This window comes from Cyprinus carpio, chromosome A1 (assembly GCF_018340385.1).
Source record: "Cyprinus carpio isolate SPL01 chromosome A1, ASM1834038v1, whole genome shotgun sequence".
In the NCBI taxonomy this organism is placed as follows: domain Eukaryota; kingdom Metazoa; phylum Chordata; class Actinopteri; order Cypriniformes; family Cyprinidae; genus Cyprinus; species Cyprinus carpio.
In genome coordinates, this window is record NC_056572.1 from 2,809,725 (window position 1) to 2,815,920 (window position 6,196).

Genomic DNA, 6,196 nt, shown 5'->3' on the forward strand with positions numbered 1-6,196 from the left:
CACTACTAAAAGCTGTTTTATTTTACATGGTCAGCTCGTCACATACAGGGAGCCAAATTTATCTTACTGCCAAAAAAGTAGAATGTTGAAGAAATGTTGGTGCAAGAAACATGGAAAAATGTTTTTAGAGCGGTGCCCGTTTTTGTGCACTTAAAAAATACTAAATTACCTACACTGAAAAAATGGTGACATCTAAATTATTTGGTTTTGAACAAATAAATATTGCTTAGCCTCACTGAATCAACCTAAATACATTGATTTATATCAACAAAACTAGTTTTCATGAGTTAAATTAGCACTTTTAGTGGAGGTTACACTGTAACACATTCACAAAAGATCAGTCGAAAGACATGCTATGAAATATATAGTTAAAATAAAAATGCTGTGTATTTGCAATCATGTTAGAAAGCCGTGTGTGTGTGTGTGTGTGTGTGTGTGTGTGTGTGTGTGTGATCTGTATTTGCTTAATGATCTCACTGTCTGATAAAGTTGGCTTGTCTCACTGCAGTTCCCGGCCAGCCAGATGTGTTTTATGCTTTGCAGTTGTTAAAGAAAATACAATAAACTTTTATTAAACTGTTATGACTACACTATATTGAAATGACCATATAATCCGAAATGTATTTATTGCATACCAACCGAGTACAGAGAAATTAGAATTTTTACATACAGTTGTAACAGTATATGACACCCCACACGCTGTGCAGAGATCAGACTCTTCATCCAAGTTAACTGTTTTCCAGGCTAAATTAATAAATAAATAAATCCATCCGCTAAAGGCCAAGAAACACAGTCTTGAATGAGTTCTTGAAGAGACCTGACACATATTATCTGACCTATGGCATAGTCAAGACTGAAGAAAAAAAATAATGGATGATTCAGACAATACAAAAATCTTGTGGTTTTGTGTGTGACTTGGAGAGGTCTGAATCACGAAATACATTTAAATAAATTATATATCATCATTCTTTTCAGCTTATCAAACCATTGGAAACAAATGTTACAGGGCAGCATTTGCACTATAAAGTTGCGGTTTTGCTCAGTGTCTGTGATTTTCTATAATTTTGGCAGAAAAAGAGTATGTTTACCACCAGCATTTTAATGTAGGCTGGAACAAAACAGATTTAACCCTTGATACGCCACTGAAAAAGGCAATAATTCAAATGCAAAAAGATTTTTAACGATAACTTAGAAACTGTTAATTACAGACCTACCGTGAGCCATGAGGTTGCTTTTGCTGAAGTCATCAGCACACGTTATTTCAACTTAGTTTTTAAATAACTGGTGTTTAATCGCGGAAATCCTGGGGAAAACTACTTTACCCATGATTCTGCAAAAAAACGTTTTTTTATTTGATTATGTCATTTGCAATGCTTCTTGAACCTCTGACTTTTTTCATGTACTTTTTTGCATCAAACACACCTCGTAGCTGCTTGGCTTGGTTTATGGCTTATAAATCTTCACCAAAGACATTTTAAAAATCTATACTTACTACACAAATGTCAATGCAGTTGTTGTTAGTAAAATGATAACACTGTTTAGCAAAGTTTATGTTGTGATGCACCAATAAATATGTTCATGGACAAGATGAAATGTCATTAAAATAGCAAAATTGCAAAAAGGATAAGTATTTTTTTCCCCTTCATCATTCATTCATCCATCTATATTTTATTTATTTTAAACATGTATTATGTATGATACATGTAAACTGAATGAAAGCAAAGACATCTATTTTTAACCATTCAGAAACTTGGTTCAGGTGGCATAAAGAATATTATTCACTCCCTAATTACTGTGTGATTCAAAGCATTTGTTGATTAAGGCTCATATTGTTCTTATGAGTTAGATTCTAGGAAATGAGTTCAAGCTATTTGCTTTTAAAGGCAACAAAAGTTCCAATCCTGGCACAACTTTGATGTTACGGAAACAAACCTACAGTAACACATATTCACATAGGAAACAGTTACTTAAAATTGTAATAATATTTCATCATTTTAAAAGCATTTTGATCAAATAAATGCAGCCTTGGTGACATGAGACATTAAAAAATGAGGTACAGAGTAGCACTGCTTGAATAAAACCTCAGTGTAAGAGTCTTCATCTGTTTCACTTTCATAAGTGGATGTACTGAGGACTTGTTTGCACCAAGTTATCACATCATAAAGACTGTACTGGTGTTTGAAACGTGATCCCATAGCAGCACAAGGTCCACTGCCCACCGCAGACGTGTGTGCCAAAGCACTGACTACATGTTCTGAGGCTCTGTTTAATCCAGAAGTCTTCCTACAGAGTGTTTTGTGCAGCTTTATTGATTCCAGGCGTAACTACATGTGAGCAATTCACGTGTGCAGAAATGAACATGCGCTGAACTTCACGGCATCTCCGTATTAATAAATCTTCGTGTTGATAAATACCCTGAGTTCACGTTCAGTATGAAAATGATTTTCCATTGCTTAATGGAAAGTTAACTTACAGCAGGAACCAAATCAAGTTCAAAGTCGCTCGCTGACATGAGATTTATTGGTTGAGCTATTGCTAAATTCACTTATTCGGTCTAGAAATATATGAAGTTTGTTACTGAAGAACAAAGAAAGATCTAGGTTCCCCTGTGAGGTCGCTAAACCATGCTTATGTAACAAAGTGCATGTGTAACCAATCAAAAAATGAACTTCCTCTTCATATAGTTGGGCTCTGTGTTAAATTAAGCCCTCGTTTCACCCTCTTTTTTCATTTTAAGTCAAAAGCTATTAATGATCAAGTGCACCATGAATTGCTTAGGATAACTGTGCCTTTCCTTTCAAATGCATCTTTTTGCTCTAAATCGCACATGGTACTTCAAACAAAAGCCCTATGCTGGATTTGCATGAGTGATTAATCCCGGCCCGGCTGCGGCCCGATGCTTCCGATGCAAAACTTGCTCCTCGTTCTGCACCAGGTCCCTATCGGGATCTGGCAAATTGTTCCTGAAGTCACCAATATGAGAACTGGAACAGCTTGACCTATACTGTACAGAGCCTGTGACCCTCCGTAGAACATTACATATGGGTGGTTTCCTGCTTAATTTAGGCCCTTGTCAGTCACACTCCAGCATACAGCTCAGCCCAGCAGACTATTTGAACCGTGGGCTGCTGGGGAGTAAATCAAAAGCTTGCTGGCCTTGACCTGCTATGGCCCTGGATGAAATGCATGCTGACTGCTAAAAGCTGGAGTGCACGGGTCGTTCTAGGAATCCCGGTGTGCACAGAATGACTGTGATGAATGTTTGCAGGCCTCCTCAAAGCCAAATACCCCACCTTCCCAAACTTCGCTCCCCGCTGGTCGTCTGACCCAAAAGAGTTGCTCTTCCTCAGAGGTCAGATTGACATGTGCATCTCGTTTTCAGTGATAGTTGATCTATTAGATATCAGGAAAGTATGTGCCAAGGTGTATGTGCACTTCAAGTACTATTGCATGCTTTTAAATACTAATATGTGGTACTATTATAAACCATTTAAGGGTAAATAAAGTACAAAGATGTACCTTTTAGCTTTTGTACTTTGAGTTACATAGATTATCCAACATGATATTACTAGTAATTATAGATATTTGTATGTTAAAGGGAATTTACCTGAATGTGCACTGAATGCAGTGTTTCTGGACATGTTATAACTGCAATTAAATGAAAATTTATTATTATTTAAATTCATATTAAATGCAATTAGCTGAACTTTGAGTGTTTTGACCTACTTGAGTAGGACTTATGCAAATCTTGATATGTAGTGTCATAATTCATCTATTGTCTTTGAAATATGGTATTGCTAAATGTACTGACAACCATTATTGAAAAAATGGGAAGTGTCTGTCATTACCAATTTTATAATTTGATATGTTCAGGTATTATTTAAATATATTTGTAGTTATACATTTGTAATGATGAAGCTGCAGTTTAGTACGTTTAAAATATATTAACTGAATTAACTATTGATTTAAATATAATATTGAATGATACACAACATTTATTCATTAGAATTTCGGTTATAACTAAGTACTTTAAATGTGCTTTATGTTAGTAAACACATCGAAATGAGTGTAGTTCGTTAGCGCATGAGAAAAGTTAATTCAAACATACTGATTTAAAATATACTTCAAAGTATAACTTTAATTTGACAATATTAAAAAGTGCACTTTAAAAGTCTACTTGTGTGTTTAGAAACATAGTCATGAAATAAATATAAATAAGCGTATCTTAAGTGACCTTTGATTTCATTAACATTATATTAGCTGCAAGTACGGTTTTTAAAAAATGTACTCTTATGATTTGAAGCACCCCACATTTGATACAATAAAGCACTATTTTCCATCTATGCATCAATAAAATGCTACTATAGTAATATATTTATTTTATAACACAAATGATTCATAGCATTGCATTATTTAATCTATATATTGCACATTTAAGATAAGTGTTAATTGAAAGCACAAAAACAAAGATATTAAATATGATTACGTTTTTTTCAGACTTTAATACGGATTGTCAGTCCATAAATTGTAAACTTTACAAGGAATTTAAAACTCGTCTTAGATAAAAATGAAAACTATAACCATTTAGTTTGTGTGAAAACAGACTAAAAGGTTAGAGTCTAAGTGATAAAATCCAACACCTTCGATGAAGCACAAGCAAGTCTGAGAAAAAATTAATTCTGAATGCCTTTTTTGTGCATAAAAATAAGGCATTCCCCTTGCTATCTACCCAAGGTCCAAAGAGCGATCTGGAGCACATCTGAAAATCATAGAGTTGGTGTACCACATGGTTTTGATGAGGCCAGAGGCAAACAACAGAATGTGAGACAAGCTGAGGCCTATTGTACAAAAATACATGAAGTCATAAAGCATATAGACAGAGATTTAATGCATTCACTGTCACAAATCAAAAAAACAGCTTTGTGATAATCCAATGTGTAAATTATACACAAAATTAATAACAAAAACAGCTTCATAAAAATATAAGCATTCCAAGACCCATTAATTTATAATCTGTTTATGAATGTCATTCTATTTTAGAATGAAAAGAAACTACAAAAAAACAAAAGATAATGCATTTAGTCACTTTCACTGTCACGTCACTTTAAGTAGTAACAGTGTTTAATTTTTTTTTAGTAAAATATCCTCATTGATTTTATTTACATTTCTGTCCACACACACACACACACACACACACTCACACTCATACACACACACACACACACACACACACACACACACAAACTCATACACAAACTCACACGCACACACTCACACGCACACACACACACACACAACTCAAACTCACCACACGCACCCGCACACACACACACACACACACACACACACACACACACACACACACAAACTCACACGCACACACTCACACGCATGCGCACACACACACACACGCGCACACACACACACACACAAACTCACACGCACACACTCGCACGCGACACACACACACACACACACACACACACACACACACACACACACACACAAACTCACACGCACACGCACACACACACACACACACACACACACACACACACACACACACTAGTTTCCATGTATGGTGGGTTCATTCGATAGGTGTTATGTTTTTTCTACTGTCCAAATTGTATTTTCTACCCCCTTACCCTAAATCTACACCTCACACAAAATTACAGGCATTTTTTAATTCTCAAAAAACTTATTTCTGTATGATTTATAAGCTGTTTTATAAATGTACTTACTATCTTTGTTGGGACATTTTGTCCCCATAACATATTGAATACACACAAACACACACACACACACACACACACACACACACACACACACACACACACACACACACACACACACACACACACACACACACACACACACACACACACAATAGGCTACATATGGACATTTTTCAGCTTCTAAATGAGGACCAGAGACCAGCAGGCCTGTGCAGTGGGCTTAAAGAGAACCAACAAAAATATAGCTCAAATGAACTTTGGGATTTTGGGGCAAAGCAGCTTTGACCTTATCCTCAGTTCCTGAAATGTCTGGAGCTGTGGAGATTGTTCAGCAGCGATGAATAGACGGTCAGTGCTCTACTGTAGTGCTGAGAGACAGTAAACAGAGAACTGGAGCTGCTGTAAAGTCTGCAGTCTGTCTGTCATTTATCTGCATTTGATGCATCGCTCAAAGCTGAAAT